Genomic DNA, 23,717 nt, shown 5'->3' on the forward strand with positions numbered 1-23,717 from the left:
AACTATGATATCAAATAAGACTTTATTTATATCGAGGAGCAGATTTTAGTATTATGCTTTGGGTCTTTTGGGACGAGTCAAAGTCGACTCTCAAGTCATAGATGGCGAGTCAAGTGAGGGTCAAGAGTGCGACCTAGAACTTTTCTACTTTAAAAAGAAAAATAAATTATTGATTTATTGTTCTGGGATTTTACCAGGTCATATAACATGGGACATGATTATTTTTTTGCTTTAGTAGTTAGCTGCTTATGTAAAAGCCTTCAGGGAGTCAAGTCTCAGTGCAGTCAAATGCAAACTAAGTCTCAATTTTGTGACTTAAATGGGACTGGAGTTGGTCCACAGCTCCGGTTATGTGCTGTAAAATCACAATGTATAGCACATTATGGGTGTGTAAATGGGTAGATTTTCAGTGTGTGCATTAGACCGTTTCATATCAGCAGTATATTGACTGCCGCAATGCACCTCCTTTATCCACCTGCTCTTTTCACTATTTCCTTTACCTCGTCCTCCTTTGCTTCTCGTATTTCTGTCTCCATATTTTATCTGTCTTTTTTGCTCCGTCTCTGTCCTTCTGTGTCTCCGTTTCCCCCCACGGCTTCAGTATGAATGAGATTTTTTTTGTTCAGTTCACTTCATAACTGCCTTGACAAGTTCCATATTGATTGCGCTGGCTGATTAGAATTGATTTCTTTCTGCGCTGTATTTTCCTTTCTGTCCGGTTCTTTTCCCGGTATGATGAGCATTTTTCAGTGTCCATTTATCAGAATGACGTTTTGGATTCTTTGGCCCTTCGGAAACAAAACGACTGTAACACACTGTATGACAAAAAAAAACCTGAAGGAAAAATCAGAGCGAGGAGTTGATTAAAGATATGCTCAGTGAGGTTTATTGTGTTTTCTAAATGTTTTTCCAGAAACTAAGACCTCCCCCATACCGTCCTCCAACGCACCACAGAAGGCTGAACCTCCAGTGGGCAGAGCTGCCAGGCTTCTCACGTTTTTCTCCCCTTTGCTGTTAGGAATGCTGCTGCTGTTCATGTGGTGAGTGAGAGCACACACACACACACACACACACACAGACACACACCTTTTGTAATGAGTCTACAAGCCCTCATCTTTGAATTGATTACGAACTCAGCCATTCAGTCACATATTGGCAAGTCGATGCATGTCTATTGATGTCAAGAGCATTTTTAATAGAACAAGAGCAACAACGATTGAGTGAGTTAGTTTTATGACCCAGCAGGGGGTCTTTCTTCATATTTTTCTGCAGAACCCCTGAAGGGCTTGAGGCAAAAATCCAATCCAAAGCTGTCCCATTTCATTAATTTTACAGTTTTACTCTATAACTCATGTTGTAATAGTACGTGTCCTGTTTAGGTGTAGATGTTTCACAATGAATGCTAAAAAGCTGAATGTTATAGATCACAACACAGACTGTGAAGGTCTGCGAACATGAAATGGTTGTTACAGCATATTTGATCAAAAGACAAACACTGGAAAAACAACATATTAACCAAATGACATTAAACATGGCTGCATCTCCAGCTGAACACCTGCTGCTCATTTTAACCACCGGAGGATAAAGCCAGCCAGGTTTAGTTGGATGAATAAGGTAGAGACACATTCATGCCAGTTTCCCCACCCTACCCTCGGCTACAGGAAGTCCAACTGGAAAACTGTTATGTGCCAGTTACACACAGTATCTCCCCAGATTAGTTTTTATATAGTTTATATAATACAAATAATATGTTAATGTTAACACACACACCTGAGGCAGACTGTGCTGTACTTAGATACACTTGTAAGGTACTTGTTCTTATCTCATTTAAAGGTCCAGTGTGTAACAATCAGGAGGATCTATTTGCAGAAATGGAATATAATATCCATAGGTACGTTGCATAAGTGTATAATCTCATGAATATAAGAATCGTTGGAATGTTTTTGTTACCTTAGAATGAGCTGTTGTTATCTACGGATGCCGCGGGTCGCCTTCCATGGAGTCCGCCATGTTTAACCGCCATGTTTTTACAGTAGCCCAGAATAGACAAATACTGGCTCTTGATAGGGAGGGTCAAGTGAGGGAGTCGTGATCTGCAACTACACCGCGAGATGCCACTAAATTCTACACACTGGACCTTTAAATGCCAGTTTATATTAATACTCCACCACAGTTCAGACAGACATGTACTTTATTTTGCTCCACTATGTTTATCTGACAGCCACACTTAATAGCTACTTTACAGATTAAGACTTTGCACAAAAAAAACATTTAACTACGCAGTGCAGTGCATAGTTAAAGATTAAGTGGTTCCCCTCTAAGCTTCTCACATGGTTTAATATAAACTTGAACTTTTTGAGGTCCAATAAAGTAAAAATGTTTCAATACTTCACAAAGAAACCAAGATTATATAAAAGTAAAAAAAAATGAATAGAGACTTATGTATCTGAGCCACAGATGTATCACTGGACTAAACTACATATATCTCCACCTTAACTACAGCAGTTAGATGCTGCTAACACACTGATGCATCCGTATTTACATTCTGAGTCACAGGGGCCATTTTTCTGCAACTTTTACTTTTTGATACTTTAATGAGATGCAGCTTGAGATGCTTAATTTGTGCTTCTGTCTCTTTCTCCAGATGTAAATGTCTTATTCCTGAAGGCAGTGGGAGGAAGAAGAGGAGGAGGAGGAGGCTGGTCTTTTTTCTATTTTGCACATGTTTCAAGGATACAGTGCATTGATCATTTCTGTCCATCACACAGTTACTCACCAAGATTACTTAGACATGAAATCAGACGATGATAATGCGATTCAGCATTTTTGATTAACGGTGACAAAGAAATTCTTCAGAGGAACTTTTGAAAGCGACATCCTCATCATCAACAACAACAACAACAACAACAACAACAACAACAACAACAGCAGCAGCAACAGCAGCAGCAACAACCACAACAACAACAGTGAGATCAGCATAAACAGTCTTACAGTACCCCCTGGTGGCTTCGATGGGCCGCAGCAGACTTTGTTTGGCAGACAACAGTTTGGTTTGGGAAAAATCAACTCCTCAGATGACAAATTCTCCCCTTATTACCTTTTTGTTCTTTTTTTATTCATAGTTTTAATTTCCACTTTCTTTCAAATTGCAGCACTGTACAGACAAACACACATACCTAGAGCATATGCGTGTGCGTTTGTGTGTATAGTCACCGTAGCAGTCCCCATACAGCTAAATCATCATGCCAAAGACTCAACTTCACCCCCCTAACAAAAACGGTTCCCAAACAATTCACTGAGCTTCCTGAAGCCTGTGTCTGCCTTTGTCATGGGTTCGCAACCCCAGAGAGATGTGTGCGTGCGGGTGTGGTTTTTTTTGCACAACACCCGATTTGAGAGCGACTCAAACGGTACACGAATGAAACTGAGGAACCCCCGCAGCTCCTGTTTGTGAAAACCAATCATTTAACAAAGAAGCCACAAAAATACCCAATCAGACTCTGATTCTGTCAACTCGGAGCGCTGAATCCAACAGATGGAGCGAGTCGTTTTTCGATATGAGGACTAACACTTTGAAGAATTCAATAACGGTAGTCTGGCTTATTTAGACAGTTAGCTTTACACTTTGAACACTTCTTTCTCTCTTTCTTTCTTCCCTTCCCTATTGCACCTTTTTTTTACACACTTACTTGAAGAAGGTCACAATGAGATTAACATCTCTTTCTCAAGGGAGAAACCTGTCTGTCTGCTTTCATCTGTCACTGATCATCTCCATCTCCGTCTTTTCATATTTTTAATACATTCTATGAAGGTCATACTAGCGAACTGTCTGTTGCTTCTGTCTGCATCTGTCTGTGTGCTGTCTGTTTACATGCCTTGCTACATGTTTGTTGTTATGCTGTTTAACCGAGTTGCTTTCATCCCTTGGTACTGTATCTGTGTGTATGTTATCAGACATTCATGTTGTAATTGCCACTATCCATTTCCTATTGTAATGCCGTGTGTATCTGGTTGAGAAAGGGTTTCATGTAGCCAAAGTGGCAGGCCAGTGTTCCCTCGTGAGAGTGATCTAACAAAGACTGGGTCATTCAATATCTTCTGAAAAGCATTGAATTTAATTCTTTCAATCTATCCGTCTGTGTAAGTGTATTCAGAAACACAACAATTATACATGGCTTTTCATCAGGGAATTACGACTTTTCCTCATATGCCCTGCCGCAGCTCCCTCAAACATTTCCAGCTTCTGTCTTCACAGCTTTTTTTCTATCCCCATCTCTGGCTATTTATTTTCCATAAGAGAAAATAGATACATGTTGATCTTAAGCAAATACTGAGAGACGGATAAAAAAAAAAGAATGGACAAAATCAGTATATTGGAGTATTGGGTATGCTGACTTTTTGTCCCTAGTATGAGTCAAGCTTTAAAAACTCTGGATCATGCAACTCAATAGCATCTTTCATTAGACATTCCCTTCCTGTCCTTTTATTTGACCCTTTCCTCATGTTAAAACTCCAATTTATAAGGCCGGTTTTCTCTCAAATACTTGAATTCTCAAGCCTAAAGGCGTATTCGCATTATTGTGGAAAAACAGATTTTGGGCGCTGCTCCTCCATTAATGTGTATGTGGTGTGTTGTGACTGCTCTGGGCGGGTGTCCACAGTGCACGGCACGGAGCGCGGGGTGCAGCTAAAGTTAGAATTAGTTTACCTTTGACCCAAGCTGCACTGGGCTTTGTGGGACCAGTTCTTGTACTGTAAGATGGACGAAAAAATGATTACTTGTGTTTCTCAATTTCCAGGACTGATTACAAAAAGGATATTTGCTTGGCGAAATGTCAGCGTACATTCAGATGCAGTTAAAGCACAGTTTGAGTCCGTAGCTCTCTGCTGTTAGCAACACTAACATTGTAGCTAAGGTGGAGCAGAACTAAACAAGAGTTCAGGAGTGGTTAATACCCTGACCAATGCAAAACACGCAGCAAAGACCCTTTTTTTCCACTGTAATGTGAATATGCCCATGAGTACTAATTCTCCCTCCAGAGACACAGAAGACATCATGGGGAGCCCTATGAATCATGAGTAAACTGACCTTAATGTGTTAAATCGGTTTGATACCCCTTTAACTAATTGCTCTTATCCACCCCACAGTCAAACCAGACCCCCCGGAGCGTGTGACTGCGACCCCGATCCGTTTCAGCGCTCGGAGACTGGAGGTATCCTGGCACAGCCCTGCAACCTGGCCTGACATCGACAACTTCCCTCTGAAATACTTCCTTCGATACCGGCCACTCATCCGAGAGCAGTGGCAGCATGTAAGTAGCACTGCTGTGTGTTTATTCACATATCATCATTATTATTATTTATTATGATTTACAAGCAGTCAAGATACCAGAATCTGGATTGGAAAACATTTAAGCCACCAAATCATAGGACTGAGTTTCACTAAATAACTGAACACATGGACATTAATCATACATTGTTAGTAGGAATCTAGTGGATGGGAATTAGCTCCTCACTCATGAGTAATATACCTTGTCCTGAACAAAATCTGGCCGGCCCATGCTCTAAGCCAAAAATAAATGGAGTTATAAATGGTCAAGAGTGTTTGTCCAGATACGCCATTACCAAGAGCTGTAAGTCAACATTGAAAAACACCTGTTAGAGTATGATTCATTATTTGGTATTTGAAAACCTCTTGTGAGCACGTCTTATTTCTCTTTTTGGAAGCGGTGTTCTGAAGAAAAAGACTGGCCTCTCTCCATACTGCAGATTGAGTTTCACCTCATTGCAAAAAATATTTCTCAAAGGGAATTTTCTAGAAGCAGTAGAGATTGTCTTTCAACAATAATCATCTTAGCTTATCACACATTTATTTAGGCATCTATTGAAATGAAACCTACTTTTATCCTTCTGTATTATCATGATTACCCAAATCAAATTAAACACAAGGACAAACAGAGAACATAAGAAAAAAAGACTACAGATTATTTGTCCAGAGAGATGGCTCTGACAACTGTTAGAGGTAAGAGTGAAATGCAACCTGTAGCCGTTTGAGTTTGATCCCTGGTCAGACACACATAATCGCTCAGCTTCTTTGGTGTATGTTACTGTATCTGACTATTTCTTGTGGGTTCAGTCCCCTCAGGGCTTCATATAGTAAAAGCATATGTGTCCACTATAGGATTCCCGGGATGAAAGCTCCCTCTACCAAGGTCTAACATTGCAGCCTTATTATCTTGCACGTCAATGGTCTGCAAAGGTGTTGTTCCAAGAACTTGGGTTACGGTCCCTCTCATGGAAACACACACATACACTAACACACATACCGTTCTTTCTTTTTCAGTCTTTCTCTCACTCTTTCCATTCCCATATATATCCTTCAACAAGTGTCTTCGTCATTACCTCGCTGCGTCAATATTTCCATTTTTTTTGTCCTTTTCTATCTCTCTCTTCTCCCATCTTTCCTATGTCTTTTCTTCTACTGTCACAGCAGTTCACTTTCTTTGGTTTGAACCGTTGCAGAGAAGTTTACTTTGTGGTGTCTTTTGTATATTTTTTTGTGTCATTAGTTCGGTATATTATGTATAAAACAATATATAGTAAAATATCAGTAAAGCCAATTATTTCCAGGCACCTCAGTGTGATTATTTGCCACCACTTGGCATTGTTCTTACCTAGTTCAACTAATAACGTAATGCACCTGAGATGAGTAAAACCCCAAGACATCCTTGATTTTAATTCTCCTCCTAATTACGCTGCTTTCAGGTCCTTTACAGTGATAAACTAAGGGCTTACTTTGTAATTAATAATGTAATTAATCAACAGAAAAATAATTAATTGACTAGAACAATATGGCTCGGCAGGAATGGATATAGTAATTCAAACATAGCTCACAAACATGTATGTACACTGTATGTTATCAAAGTTACCTCGTTGTACAAAACTTTAGTCACACAGTCGTACATGTAAAGACATGTGTTGTCTACACACATGCACATTCAAGCTCTCTCTCTTTCTCTCCCTATATGTCCCTTCCATCTCACACACACACACACACACACAGCAGTTGGAATGAAGGAAGTTATAATAAGGCCTTAGATCTTTGTGGTATAAATCAATGATTAAACCTGACACACACTCTTAGTTTCCCTTCTCGCCCTCACCACTAATCAATCAATATGTGAAGTGGTGTATAACGTGAAAGGTGGGAAACCTTAAGTCAATATTTGGATTGGGTAAGAACACGTAATTTGAAAATTACATAAAAACAGTTGATGACAGATGAAAAATGCAGGGTTTCCCGTTTTTTGCATTGGTCTTTGATAAATGTCTCCATGGTCATGCTTTTAAGTTTTGTAGCAGTTAGTGTGGTTTTCATAAGGGGCTGTTCTGATCCTACCACCTACCTCTGGACTTAGGGTTGCACTTCTGCCCCTTTTATTAGGTGATAGTTAACAGCTAACATCATTGATCTTTGTGTATGGAATTTGTTTGTACATTATTAGCTCGATTTTTCCTTTGATGGTCAATATTATGTTACCTTGATTCAAGAATATTCTTTCAATAGGTCAGTTTGTAAAATAAATAAGTAGCAGCAGATGCAAGTTTGTAATTTCAGTATATCATTAATTGGAGATCAGTCAGTTGATTCAAATAACCTGGTGTTGTGTTCATTGACAGCTGTTTCCCCAGTCGGAGAAAGAACAGAGCCACTTAGAGCATTTACAGCATGATTAAAGCCCAAATTATACTTTCCACATCTGCATAGCTGTGAAGGTCTGAGGCGTATATTTTTTTTTCAAATTCTTTAACACGCAGACACACATGTATATCCATGTTAATGCAGAGCTATGAAGACAACCAGTGCAGTATGAACAACACTTAATGCGTGTCCTCTGCCTTTGCCCGTGTTAGTTTTGAAGTATGTCCCGGCCACCTCTCTGTGCCAGTATCAGACTCTACCCTGAGTCACCTGGACCTTTAAATGTCCTTGCGTTGTAAACATGTCTACCCTTCTTGAATACCTGCAAAGAAACCCAGCATACTATTACCTGCACAGTTTTCTTAGGGCCATGTAATGGTGTTGCCATGTTAAAAGCAGACTACATCAACACTGTATGTAGAACAACTTCTGTTGGTTATGGCAGCTTGTCACTAGCTGCGATTAGAGTTGATCATGGCTGATTACACTGTAAATCCCATGTTTAATGATTGACTATAGTAGCACACTGTTGTAGAAAACATTTGGGTTTGAAACTATCAAGCCGTGACATAAATCATTAAGTGGAGTTTAATGAGGTTGCCAAAACAAGTTACACTGTTTATTGGCCTCACATATACTTAATTAATTATAGCCTCAGAGGTTGAATACTAATTGAAGTGGTTAGCATTGCTTAGGAATTTACCTTTTAATGTGGTTAGACAGCAGAGCTGGGTGAGAATGGTTTTCACATGTAACATTTTGAAATGTGTTTTGAGTCAGAAATGAAAGCGGTGGTGTGATCAGACTGATCTTTAGAGGAAACCATCCATCCTCCTGAGGAATGAAGGGATGACTAGCCCAGATACTTAGAGTGATGGAGATTCAGAAAGAAGGAGGAAAATGGGGAAACAGTTTTGAAGTAGAGATGAATGGAGTGCATCAGACAAGGAAAAAAACGTTAATGGATAGCAGACTCTCGTAGATACAAGAGAAAGAAGCAGTATATATAAATAAGATAGACATTCATGGACTTGAGTTATGGAGTGACAATGGTGATTGATGAGGGATGGGATTAAAGAAAGGAAAGTGCTTATTGCATTTGAAAAAGACCATGTTAAATAAAGCATATAAGCCTAAGACATTATTTGATTATAAAAACTGAAAGAAGAATAGATTGTAGAAAACTGTTATATGAAGAGGAACATGATTAAATGTATGGAGCAACATCACCCTCCCAGATACACTGATAAATGCATGAAAGCATGAGAGATGAGAAGAAAAAGATAGCACTGGAGGCTACTTTGAAAGTATCAGTTACAAGGTGTTTCAAGTTAAAGGAGGATGGATTAATGGTTCAAGGGAAGAAAAGAAAGAGGAATGACAAAACAAAAATAGCACATCAAAGATTTTTACCTGTGACTGACATAACCAGAAAACAGTAAAACAGACATACTGCAAGAGTGAGTTTGATTTTTTAACCATATCATTCAGCTTGAAAAGGTTACGGATTATGGTCTTGCTAAATGTGAATGTGCAATCTTTAAAGCCCCAGAAAAAGAAAGCAACTAACTAAAATAGACATGGGCATTGTGTATTTAATTTGTAAGAAGCTACACCAGCACCTGTTGGTTTAATAATAATAAATTCCTTCAGGATGTGCATTGTCGTAATGCCTGGTTATTTATTTGGTTCTTACTTTTTGTATTGGCACCTATGCTGGACGCTGGCATCTTGATGCGCATCATTGCTTGTTGATGCGCACCGACCCATCATAGGCAGCAGTCTTATTTCTTGCGTGCCTCATTGCTCCAGAAAAATGGCAATTTCATCACATTTGCTCCCCAGATTCCGGCCACCATACCTCGACTACTAATGTGTTTAGCACAGCCTGTGCTCCAAGGCTTCTGTTCAAAACAATGGATGCAACTCTACATGCCACTGCCTCTGTTGTGTACTTAACTGAGTAATCAGAAAGGCTAATATGGTCCTTGAATACCCCGATCATCCACTCTATAAAGATGTCTTTCCTTTCGGCTGCAGGTTAAAAGGGTCCAAAACACCACATGGCGGGCAAGTCTCCTGTTGCTCAGCGGGGAGGTTGTTTTTTGTTGTTGTTGTTGTTGTTGTTGTTCTCTGCACATAACATTACGTCACAATGTGGAATTGAGAGTTAATTATCAAACATGCAAAAGAATTGCCACATGAGAATACATCTGTATTCCTGTAAATGTTCAGTGAATTGTTTCCCATGGTCTTGTGTTTCCATCCCACCCTCACTGCAATTAAAGCAATGGTCCAGTAACTGTGATAAGAACAATTTCAGATTGCTCAATATTCTCTTTGTGGTATGAAACTGCATCTGCTGCACTGTAATTGCCCTTTGGGGATGACGCTGAACTCCAGTCTACTGAAAACACACAAATGCACGTGCAGGCACTCAAATGCACAGAAACACTAATACACAGACAGAAATGAACACATGCACACGCACGCACAGATGTATATACACTCTTATATGCTGGTACGCATACAAATGCTCACACACATATTCATGTCATGTTCTTTGCAATTGCAAAGATGAATATACATGCAGATGCTATCCAATCGCTCTTACACGCATATGCATGAGTGTGCATGTAAAAACAAATAACACAGAGACATTTGATCAAGTTGATTTGTATCGGAAATTAAGATTTTTCAGTTCAGACTTAAAGGCTGAACATAACATAAGGAGATGATGGATTTTTTTGCAATGCATGCACAGACCCACACTGTATATCCGCATATGATTTTCCACCTACTGGCTCTCAATGCACTGTCACACCCACACATACTGTATATATTCACGATAGGAGGCAGAAAAATGGAAAAAAAGAACGTTGAGATGATGTAAGAGACACAAAAAGAGAAACAGAGGGACACAATAAATGAAGCAGCTGGAGCAGTGAAGGGAGGTGGACTTAAAATTCTTCCTTTAATCTGCATTCGCTTGGCCAACACAGCTTAGCCTTTCACTCATGTATTTATCCCACATTTTTTCTCCTTTGTCCTTCTGTCTGACATGCTGCATCCATCCTCACCCATCCATCTCCCTCATTTCCCCCCACCTCACTTTCTTTTGGGCTTTTTCTCCCTCTTATCATTTTCCTTCTCTTTTTTTTTCCTCTCTCCTCATGTTTTCCTTTCTATGTAAATATTGCTTCACCTTCCCATCACTCTTCTCTTCTACCACCAACACTCTGTCTTTCTCTATCCAACCGTGTCGTAATGGTCTTTGTATGTTTGCCAGAAGTATCTCTCATCCTACGAGCACTTAGATCAATCAATAGTGAGCCAGGAGCTATGTGTGTGTAATTGTAGATTCACCTAGATATACTGTATCTATGTGATGTATGTGTTTGCCTCTGTAATTTTACATGCTCCTTTTTTGTCTGGTTTTGTACCCTTTCATGGTTGCGTGTGTGTGTGTGGTGGTGTGCATTCGTGCTGTGTTATTTAGTGAGTAACATTATCATCATGGCATCGGAAAAGCAGAGATTGACACTGAATAAGTGGTTGTTCAACTCAGCCTGACATTGAACATCATGAAAGCTAAACAGTGTTTCTGATTCCCTCCTTTTTTCTCTCCTCCTCTGATCTCCCTGTTAGTCCTACGTCCTTGTATCCTTTTACCTTCTCATCCTGCTCTCCAGCCCTAGCTACCACTTTCCCCTCTCTCAGCAACTCACAGTATTACCACCACCCACTCATTCATCCATTCATTCATCCATCCATCCATGCATTAAGCCAGCTATCTAACCATCCATCCATTAAGCCATCCATTTGTATCTATGGGTGCACATGATAAATGTTTAGACCTTGTTTGGGGAAAACATCCCATCTAAAGGACACTGCCACAGACAGATCATTTATCAAACCCCATCTTCTACCACACACACACACAGAACAGATTCAGTCCTGTCACATATGAAAGTCGTCATCATCATTTAGCTCTGCTGTCGAAATACATTAAAGTTGAACTATATTCTTTATATTTACAGAAACATACATACAGACATACATACTGTAGATCAGTGCAGATTGGGCTTATAAACACTGTTCTGTTTGCTTTTTGTTCAGTTTTGACAGTCTAATAAGAATAAAAATACCCTGTACATTTTTAATATAAAACCGATTTTTGCTTTTATTCAATTAGCCATTTGGGAAATTAAAAAAAAACTCATACAAGAAAATATAAGAAGGGTAGACTCAAAATGTGAAAAGAATGACAGAGAGCAAGACCAACATGGAGGGAGTAAACACTATTAAAAAGGTATCATAAATATCACCCATCAAAGGAAGACTTCTGTTATACTGTCAGTGTTTTCCAGATTTCAGTTGCAGACATTTCATTGTTTTCTATTTGTGCTGCTTTGGAGGTCTTACTCTGTAAGGGTGAATGAAGATGAATGAGGCCACTGCCCTCTACTCTGCCTCCATTGATTTCTATATCGGTATGTCAATCCATGGGCTGTCATACACACACACTCGCATCTGCTCTGTGATATCAGAACACATCTGGGGGGCTTGTGTTCCATGGCCAATAAAGTTCTGATTGAATGAACATTGCAGTCACCAAATAACGGGGGTAGGTCACCAGAGCTTATTAAGATTTGACAAACAAGGCTTGTTTTCCCAGAAAAACAAGAACACAGCACAGAAGAGATTTTAGAACAGTCCTTGCAAGCCCCTAACCATGTAACATGTGTTTGTTTTGTTGTTGTTCATTTATCTACATCATTTAATACTGAACAAACAGAAACCAGTGGCAAGAACAATAGTTAGTATTGGTTGTCTTCAAGATGGCCAAAGTGCATCCAAACTTTAAACATTTTTAGCCATTTTTGAAAAAACGTTTTTGTCCAAAGGCAACAACGTCTGATGAGCGATGCCAGCTGCCATTGGGCAGCACAGCTCTCTTTGGAGATCTGTAGTTCAGCTGGCATACAGCAGTTTCACCAATCATCATGTTCTGTCAGCTTCAGCTTCAGCTTTATTATACATAAGGGGGACATTTTAAAAAATGTGATTTGAGTGAGAGACTGCTTATTCGATTTGAGGAATTTGACGAATGATTCAAATAAGGAGGCAGCATTAGAGAGTGTTGAGCAGATATAAGCATTGTTAGCTGGCTCAGCAGCTGAACGGTTATTATACAATGCTCACTGTGCTCTAGATTGCTGGTTTCATTGGATTTCATCGTTCATTTCATTTATAGTTTTTTTTTCCTCCAGCTTACACAGCAGCATCTATAACAATAATTATTTTTCACTTGTCTTATGGGTTTGATTATCCGACATAACAGCACATCATTTAGTTACAGCCACTTAGAAATCCTGTCAGACTTTCTGTCCAGCTCTTGAACACAGAATATTATTCAAAGCTTTAAAAAGAAGTAGCAGAAATCACAGACCTAAACTCCCAGTCGAGGTCTAATCAACTGATTCAAATTTGGACAGACAAATGTATTCTATTTTTATACTCCCAGCCAAGTCAACACCTAATTTCTGGCCATTGCCAGAGGCGGGGTGACAGTATCTCAGGTAGAGTCGTGGTAAAGGGTGTCGTCCACTATTTGCAAAATTGGGGGTTTGATCCCCTGTTCCTTCTAACTGCATGTTAAAATGTCCCTGAGCATGGCAGTGTACCTAAAGTCTGCTTCCAGTGTGCAAGTCAGTGGTGTTTAAATGTGAGTGGGTTAATGTGAGGCTTTATATTCTGAAAATGCAGAACTTATTGGCAAGGAAAAGAAAATACATCCATCCATACATGCGTTTTCCATGCCCAGTGCTCAGCCTATGGGTCTCTGCACAGGCAGGTCGCCAAGAAATTTAACCTTTTTTTTTATTATTTGGTTTTTGTTGTTCTTTTTGTGTGAGTGGCTGAATGCAAGGGAAATTAGATAACATGGTATTTTCAAATAGTTCTAGATTTTTCACAGCATTCACCTTAGAATGACTGCACCAGTAAAATAAGCTTCATTTGTTCATATGTCTATATTTCTTAGAGCTGTTACAGAAGAGAGAATAGGGAAAATGGGGATGAATTTTGATTCAAATTTGACCTCTCATGACATGTTCATGTTTGACATTTTTGACATGTCGGCATGACAGCATAAACCAGAGTTAATGTGGAGACAGGTCCAACGCTGCATTGTTGAAACTACCCCATGCTTTTTAAGTGTGCAAGGTGTAGTTTGGGATTGGCTGGGGGGGTTAGCTTCCTTTTACAGTAATTGCTGCTATGGCGATTGGGGCTTCACAGAGGGAAATACTGTCTGAGAAATTACCCCTGGATTTGGCGTTCTGTGCATGAGTGTGTGTGTGTGTGTGTGTGTGTGTGTGCTCAAATGGGAGGAGTGCACGGTGGAAAAATGGGAGCTGTCAGTCAACCTAATGAGACCAACCTTCTCAGTGCACACACACACACACACATACATACACACACAGAGCGCCATCGGGCCAGTGGAAGTGCCATATAATTGGGTTTCCTTTCCAGGACAACAGACATGCTCACTGGATTAGATCTGACCACCGACGCCAATTCTCTCCATGTCTCCCTCTCTGCTTTTCCTTCTCTCTCTTGCTTTCTCTGACTGTCTCTTTTTTTGTGCATCTCACTGTTTTTCTCTCTTTTTGCAGCCTCTTCATTTTTCCCTATTCTTCTGTCTGTCTGCTCTTTCTTTATGTTTTTCCTCTTTTCCCTGCTGTTCTGCTTATCTTATCTCTATTATGTGTCTATAAACAATATATATGACACAATATCTGCTAATATATGATAAGTATATCAAGTGAGTTGTATTTAAGGTATGTATGTCCTTTTATTGGACTTATTGAACATTGTATGACCCGCTGTTGGTGGTAAGCATAGGGGTCAGTCCGGTTCCTTCCTTTCTTTGTATTTGCACAATGTCACAGTAAATGTATATTTGAAGATGAGATGAAACTTTATTGATCCAAGAGGGAAAGTTATTTGAGTTTTTTGCAACAGTAAACACAAGTACAAGATGGAATAATGATTAAGGAAGGCACAAGAAAGAGGGTTGTAGAAGGTAGGAGACAAAAAAGAGAGAGGAGAGGAGGGAAAAAAAAAAAAAAGGATGTGTGAAAAGTAAAGGGTCACTTCTCTTTTCTCACAGTTCCTTATGCAATCCCTGAGGAATGTCCACATCTCCTCTCCCTGCCCCTCACATTGTCTGGATTTGTGTAGAGGCTCTTGGGGAGTGTGTGCATGTGTGTGTGCATTGTAGCACTAAGCTCTGTGTGTGTGAGTGAATTTCTAAGCTTCTCTTCCTCATCTTCTTCACTCCCAGTCTTTCTTTTTTTGGGGAGTCTGGGTAAATGTTGGCAATGCATCAGAATATTTTGAAATTACACATTGTTGCTACATTGTGCTGTTCGTCTTATATATTTTTCAAGGTACATTATATATGGCATAAAGATAGTCCACAGTATACTAACATTTTCCATATGAAGGTCACTGACCACAGACTCTTGCTCTCTTGTCATTACTTGCATGAATGACCCCACCTACAGGGACAACCCGCAGCCTGTATATGCCTGTAAAAGGCATCGTATGGAAGTGAGGCTCAAAGTAGTTGCGGCAACTTTAAGGAACGAGCATACGAGATGACACTGGAAAATAACACCTGGAATGGTTTGAACATCGCAGTTTGATAATATCTAAGAGAACATCTGTTGTGATTCCATTGAACACACTGTATCATCAGTGATCGTACAAAGAGTCACTGTTATGGAGCCCCAAAATGTTCAGTAGTATGTGTCTAACATTTAGGAAGATCTGTTGGCTGAAATGGAAATACGGCTAAGGGAGCTGGCTAAATTTGATAGCAGTTGCTGGATTTTGAGCCAAGTTAAATGTTTATCCAACAGCTGCAGCTTTAAGACTCCTCTAAAATTGCATCCTCTGTGGTTTGAGTTTTTTCCTGTAAAGTTTTTGCACCTTGGTTTAGGGAGGAAGCAACAATGAATTTGCATTTTCATGCACGTTCAAAAGGGGTTAGACAATCCAGGTGTGCTGCTTCTGATGATAATCCCTGCAATAATAGGCTGACATCTTGTGTTCTCTGGTTCACCGTCAAACATTCATGCTCACATATGCTGTTTACAATGAACGGACATATGGTGTTTATGTACGAAATCGGCACATTTCTCCAGAGTGAAGACATTTAGTGATCATTACTTTCAAAATAGCCCATTTTGTGGTCAATCCATTTGGGTAGAGTCTTTATTATTATGATTATCATATTATACTTTGGGTTTAGTGAATAAAGCATATTTACATGGCACATGATTATGGTAAGGTAAATATTTGGGTGTACATACCTTTTTTTATGAACACTGCTCTAGTCAGTTTTTTCTTTACAGCTCTGAACAACTTAGTATACAAATCATCAGCCTTGTAGACACATATGAAACATAAATACACACACAGACACACAGACACAGCAAAAAGTAAATATACATCACTTCACCACCACTGCCACAACACACAGGCTCGGTCTTGCAGTGTGAACGATATGACTGTATTTTTTGGCAGCCTCTCCAAAATGCATCTCCCCTTTAATCTATCTATCTCCCCTCTTCCCTGCCTCATTCTCAGCGCCCCACTCCCTCCCTCCAGTACGTGATATTAAGTGCTGCTCTCACTGCTCCCTGTTTAGCCACTTGGCAATGCAGCAACACATCCATCTCTTTGGAAATGTTTATCTGCAAGCTGTTTACTCCATACTCCTCCACATATATTCACATACATGCACACACACACACACCAGCGCCAGTTCCAGTTGAGTTTTGCAAACACAAACAACAATGCTACAGACATGTACTGACATGAGTGTAAGCATGTGTGTACAAAGAAAAACAAACAGAAATGTAGGGAGGCATATTTTCCCAAACTAGTGTGTTTTTCTTTTTTAAAGTCATATCAAATGCAAGCACACACATACACATGCAAAAAAATAAAGGCAAATGCACAGATTTAAATGAACAAATGGAATCAAACAGATGCACATGTAAAGCTGAACTTTCACAAGCTTTTACACCATAGACACTGGTATGCAAACACACACACACACAATAACACACACATTAGAGTGAGGAAGGAATGCTGATAGAAGCTATGGTTGGATACGCTGGTTGGACTACATATAAACAGTGGGAAGATTTAGCCTCAAAGGCTGCACACACGTCTGTTAACACACACATCATGTACACACACTATATATACTAAAGCATAACCACACATACACACAGCACTCACCAGCAACATGTAACACACACACATGCTCGGATGACATTGTTATTGCATTCCACTAATTAAATTAAGCCTGTAAATGTAGTGCTCGGTTAGGCAGATAAAGCCTGAACTTCCTTCCAAACAGAGGGTAGAGGGGCGAGAGACAAAGAATTAGAGCCGTTAGAGAGAGGCTGTGAAGATCAAGGCAAAGTTGAAAACAGAAGGGTCAACTTTACAGGAAGGTTGAGCGATGAGAGACAGATTACAGGAAGACAGAGGAAGCATGCACATTGGGGATGTACGCGGGGGTTATTTGTGAGATCGACTCCAGATTTGCACATCCTGAAGAACTGAAAGGGAAACTCCAATCGGAGGCTTGGTTACGGCTGGTGGTTGGCAAAAATTACATGGTGGTGTGAGGGGTTCTCGGGTTCTTGATCAAATCACACTCTGTTCTCTTCAGCTGAAGATATCAAAAATATTTAAAGTCTTAGTTTTGGCCATAATTTCCATCATTAGTATGTTATTTTCAAGAGAAATCAAAGGTGATAGTATGACCCAAGCTGTCAGTTGTAGACATCCATCCATTCTCAGTTCAGTTATGACTTATAAATTAAGCAGTTAAGATAATCTTACAACCTGTCTGAACATCTGACTGCTTGTTTCCTGCCCTGTTGCACCTTGTTGTAGTGATATCACTTTGTTACCAGATGTCAGCAATTAACTTGGTGGGCACAATAGCATCATAACCAATAGAAACAGTTGCATAAGATCCCAGACTTGGGGTCTTGAGGTGTGTGTCTAGGTGTGTGTGTTGTTGCACTGGTAGACTGCAGAAGGCAACAGACATGTCACTAAATCGTTTAATTCTACTTCAAGATTAGAAAAGGCAGCACCCTCTTTTTCCCTATTTTTCCTTCAATCTGTCAGACAGAGGCCAAAGGCAAATGAACACACACTCACACACAGATGCACACACACACATAACACTAACCATAAATTACAGAGAGCCAGCAAATCATTCTCTCATGCACTCCCTGGTGACTCAAACATTTAGTTCATTCTCTGTTGCGCTCTGCAAATTAAAGTGTGCACAAAAGGCTTTCAAATGTTGGCATGCATTATATTGTGTTATGAAATTACGTGGCATTGATGCCAAAGCTTTCTGGTATAATCATCAATTATGCCACTGGTATTTTGCATGCGTGTCTGAGTGTTGGTATGTTTGGTGTCTAAAGGCTGCGGGGGCATAAAGGTTCAGTCAATTCAGTGAAATGTAAAACACCGCAAGGATAAAGCAACGGACTTGACCTATGCCCAGAATAATGATGAAGGTGTGTTGTAAATAAATGAGCACTGAATAAAAATTGTATTCTGTATGGCACAGCTGAATCTACCCAACATAAAAAATTAAAGACTCCAGCAAGGATGGCTATACTGAGCACATAATTCATGGGTAGAGCTATATGGGTAGAAGGGTAGGGTTTTAAGACAGAAAGTTCAATTAGGACCTCATAACTACTTTTTTTAGTTTCATAGTTCATCATGTTGGAACATTTCATATCCCTAGGGCCATCTAACCCAGTCACAAATGTGTATATCAGTGCTAAATAAGGTTGTTTTGTTAACTACTTTGAGACTAGGTTTCAAGAAAAAAATAAGCTTTAACTCGTCCAACTATAACCCAGTGAACTTTACCCAAGTGACCACCTGCTCTCTTCTGTTTAGGTGGAGCTATCTGACAGTACCTCCCATATCATCACCGATGCCTATGCTGGGAAGGAATACATCATCCAGGTAACACTCATGCCATTTCAACCTGACTGATCATTTAAGGCCTAAGACAATCCTTGTCTAATTATGTATTATCTAAAAAAACATTCAGGAACAATTATTTCTTCTAAAGTTGAGGCCTCAAAACTCAGAAACAAACAGTAAACAAACATAAATCCTTTTCCAAAACCACCAAAATCAACAGATCCAACAACAGGGTTTCCTTTCCACCAAGTCATCCAAGTTTGTCTTCATAAAAAAATAGTATAATCAGTGAATAGGCCAATGAATGAATTTTAACAGAATGACTGAAGCTTGTTCCCATAATTACTGTATGTATATCAACTTGATAGCCATTAGACAGACTGGCATTATATATAAATCAGTATACATATGTACACTTATAATTTGCTGACTACTTTTTACTGTCCTTTTGTCCAACAGGTGGCTGCCAAGGACACAGAGATTGGAACATGGAGTGACTGGAGTGTTGCTGTCCATGCTACACCCTGGATTGAAGATCCTCTGCCGATTACTTCCACTACTGAAGTGGACTTTCCCACCGGTAGGTTACAGCCCCAGTTTAAGCCTCTACCTTTTATTCTTACCTAAGGGTCACTTTCAGAGTTAGTGACAAAATTTTTATTTAAAATATATGCAAAGAAAGCAATCGGATGTGTGTTTGGATGTGTAGTGTCTGAGCTGAACATTAATATTTCTGAAAACACCATCTAATCCACACTATTTTTTTTGTGTTGAGCTTTCTGAGATTGAGATTTTACAATGCATATAGCATTATCCACCTAAACACAAACACTCTCCCTCAGTCAAAAAGTAATTTAAAAATGTTCTGACTGACTTAACTGATAAAGCAGATTCCAATTTATGAATAAAAATGCTATCTGTTCAAACACATCAAAGACCAAAAACAGGACATGATACAATGAGCTGTAATGAAACAAGAGCAACAGTTTAATGCCAATGCAAGCGGCGAAAAATGTGTGTCAATACATTTAGTAGATGTTGAGATATTTCTGGCAGAGCTGCTGGTGGTGCAAGAGGAAAAGTCATCATCAAAGTCAGTAGGATTCATTGTCAGGGCACCATCTATCCAATAGTCGTTGAGATATTTCAGTCTCGACCAAAGTGATGGGTGACTGACCAACCGACCACCACTGCCTTCCCGAGAGTCACACTACTAATGTGGCTGAAAGGTTCAAGAGGGATCAAATCAAAATAAGAAAAATGTAAATGAGTATGAAACAGTGGCCTATAATGGTGGCTTTTCATGAGTAGTTAATGATTTTCCTATTAATTCTCCAAATATGCAAGTTCACTAGTTCAAAGAGGGTAAGATACAGCTGGTGTCCAGACTTATGCTGAGTGAAACTGTGTAGAAATATTCTGATAGTATTCCTATAACACTGTTTGATTTGGATCAGTCTTGCAGTGAATCAGTGGGTGTAACCATTTTGTGTAATATAATATTATAATATATTATTCCTATAATGTTTTTTAACATTGTTCTTTGTACCCAAGGCTGTCATACAGTAAATTTCCTGAACCAGTTAGGTATGAAATTAAGTCTGGTTAATAACTTTCTTTATCATTAAATTAAGTACACTGTAAGCGTTTGATAGCCTTGAACTTTTATCGCAGCTTAAGCTATAAGATCCAGCAGCCTCCAGACAAATCGACACACATCAACCTGAGCGCATGCGACACAAAGCTTAATACTCCATGTTTCAAGTCAGATGAATACTTTAAAAAGCCTCTGGGACACCCCACCCATACAGATTTATCTCTGTTTTGTTGTGTGGGTTTTTGTTCGTTCTGTTATGTGCTGCTGGACAAAGCCTGAGAATTTCTGGCTCCTTGTGTCCTCATCTGCCTATACGGTGTGTGTGTGTGCATGTGCGCCCTCACATGTGCATGCTGTGGGTACAGTTACAAAGAGAACCCTCAAGGAAGCTCCAGACTCATCAAATGATAACTTTAAGCTTTCCAGTGCCAAGATGATCAAACGATAACTGATCTTGTCTAACTGTAAAGGCTTCTGCAGTTAAAGCATTTTCACTTAAAAAGATTTTTTTTTTGTCAACTCTGAAATTAGCCCACTTGAACACCTGCTGCCATTAAGGAGTGCATTGCTCATTCGTTGTGATTAAAATGGATATACTGTAACCTAATCCCAGAGGGTGAAGGTGCAGGTGCTGCGGTATCTGTCACTTGTGTCATCTTTTCAATTCATACTTAAAAAATTTATTATATTCAGGTTTCATTTGCCATTACTTTGTGGTAGTTTGAAGAAAACTGAAAAAGAAACAGGTCCCAGGAGTAGCCAGTAAAAGTAGATTTCAGTCAATAAAAGAAAACCAGTTCAGAATACTTAATAATAACACCCTGGTGCTATTTACAGTAGCTATCTCAATTTTATTTTTTACACTGACAAGCTGCTTTGTTATTCAAGACTATTTATTTAGCAAAAAAGTAAGGTTGTTGTGATATTTTGCTTATTCCAGCTGACGCAGCTCTCTACACAAGGGAGGTCAGAGATCAGAACTGAGCTGGCAGAGGTTTAGAGGCGTATTTACTGTGAGAAGCATTAATTACTACCATGCACAAAACTTAACAAGTGCAACTGTCTCAGGACAGTAACAGATTTCTTAAGAGCAGTTTGAAAGTTGCAGTTTTCAACTAAACATCCCCAAGGCACAGGTATAGTCCCAAGCGCTGCGGATCGGCTTCAAATTAATAAACACCACAAGTTAGAGATCAGATTGTTGTCTCCCCATCGTAGCTGAATCAGGAGATGAAGGGTAGATTCCCTGTAGTCTGAGTTGTAGTATGACTGTAATCTATCATTTATTTTGAAAGAGAGCAAACCTGACACAGAATGTTTTGATGTGCTTTTCAAAATTCCAATTTATTCTCTTTGCCTGTTGTAGCCTCATATAAATAAGACAGCAGGCAAGTGAATGTAGGACATTCTACTTCTTCTCATTACGTTCTGTGTGTGTTTACTTGAAATTTTGTGTAATATTGGTTTGATAAGTGGATGAGGACTCCAATTCAGTCATTTAATTTTTATGCGCTACCACTGCTTTGCTTCACATTAATCAGTAAAATGTTCTAAACATATCTATCCCATTACTGTACACACACAAAACGTTGTGCACATAGAATGGCACTTACACACTTTAGGGTTTAGTTGCAGTTACTCTGCTTTCAACACTGAGGCTTTAGTCTGGTTGCTTAAGCTTTGACCACTACTAACCAGCTGTTATTACTCCTCTAACATCAAAGTGTTTGACGTGTACTCTCAAAGATTTTGACTCTTAAAATGATGTAGGCATTTCACACGGAGGAGCTTTTGTGTTGCACTTTTATGCTGTACTTACGCAATTGTTTTAAAAGAGCAGGCATCTGTATACCTTTCTTGCTCCATTTTCTGTTTTTTAAGTTACTTTTGTAAGAATTTTCCACAGATCGAAGCACTCTACTTCTCTCCTTTTCTCCCATTTGTTCAAGTGCTCTGTTAGATGCTGTCTTCCAGAACCTGTACTACTGTAAAACGATAAATAGATTCCACTTTTTTTGTGTGTTTCTTTTTGAAAAGCCCATTTATTTGAAAAGAGATAGAACTGAGAAGTGTGGAGCTACAATTTTAGATGTTTTTTTCATGCAGTCACACCTAAATGCATTAAGTGAAAGGACTGATGCATAATAATGGTTGTAGAAATATTGCAATCAGATGTTCAAACAATGTTCTCAGGCATAGATTGGTACATCGGGTTCTACTTGCGTATTTAGCTTTTGCAGATCTCTTTTATTTCACCGGTTGATTGCCGCATAGTCCAACCACCAGGACAATCTTTAAACAACTCTTTTTTTTCTTTTTTAGTAAGAAAGATTAACCACTCTCCCTCCCACTCTCTCGTTCCATTTTCAGCAGACAGTGCATATAATGGTTTTGCAAGTAGCTGTTTGAAAGATTAGACTTTTATGTTACAGTATACCTGTAACTTGTATCCCCAGCAAAGAGAAAATGGGCTGCAGTGACTGTTGCAACACGAAACTGAAAGGATGAAAGAGGAACAGTAATGTGGATGCAAATTTGAATGAACAGAGTCAAGGGAGGCATGACAGACGTTTTAAGGCTAAGCATGGACAGGCACAACAATGGGCTGTCATAAAACTATACCCGTATGATCTTTCTTCTTTTCTTTTTACCAATGCTATCATGCTACATATTTTAACATTTGCCCCCACAGTAAGAGTTACAGCGCTCATCTATTTACTAATCCAGGCTCTATATGTTCGACATGGTGTTTCTCTTGCATTAATGTCACCTCACTACACTACCCTACTTTACTCACTATCATTTATTAATCAGTAGATGGCAATTCTGTTTCGACAAAGATACTTTGTCTACCTGCAACATTATATTAAGTTTAATGGCCAGTCTTTGAGCTCTTAATCTGTTCCTCATCAGTTGTGCATGTTAGCATTTTTCTAATTATTTTCTTGGAATCTGTTTGGTCCCAGACTCTTATTGTCTCAACGGATTTTAAACTTTTCATTTAATAGAAAATCCCTTTCGTCTCTCAGCTCTAGTATTAATAGCAGTGCTCGGTCAGGCCAGGTGCCCCCCCCCCACAAAAAGAAGGATGTTTTTTTACTTGTGTTGTGAGTGCGTGCTGCATGTGTGCTAGGTGTGTGTGAGTGTGTGTACATAAGTAACCAAATGAGGCAGTGACATGCTCTGCCAAGCCCCGGACACAGGACTCATGAAAATGCTAATGCTAGCCGGATTAGCGCCTTGGCTCAGGAAATATCCTTCAAGTATTGGTGATAGCAAAATACCCCACTGTTCCTTTCTTTCCCCCCTGCTTTCTCTTCCATTCCTGCATGCCCTTCTTGTGACTTGGTACTTCTTTTTCCT

General features: G+C 39.4%; 1 long non-coding RNA gene across 1 annotated transcript; it reads left to right on the plus strand.

The window, feature by feature from the left end:
* The first annotated feature begins 5,152 nt into the window (after positions 1-5,152).
* On the plus strand, positions 5,153-19,337 carry LOC118332950. Its single transcript, XR_004796940.1, has 3 exons — positions 5,153-5,312; positions 18,728-18,796; positions 19,217-19,337. It is a non-coding gene; the product is annotated as an uncharacterized LOC118332950 (long non-coding RNA).
* Positions 19,338-23,717: the final 4,380 nt, after the last annotated feature.

The sequence above is a fragment of the Morone saxatilis genome, unplaced genomic scaffold (genome assembly GCF_004916995.1).
Source record: "Morone saxatilis isolate NCDOM2014 unplaced genomic scaffold, NCSU_SB_2.0 Contig21, whole genome shotgun sequence".
Taxonomy (NCBI): Eukaryota; Metazoa; Chordata; class Actinopteri; family Moronidae; genus Morone; species Morone saxatilis.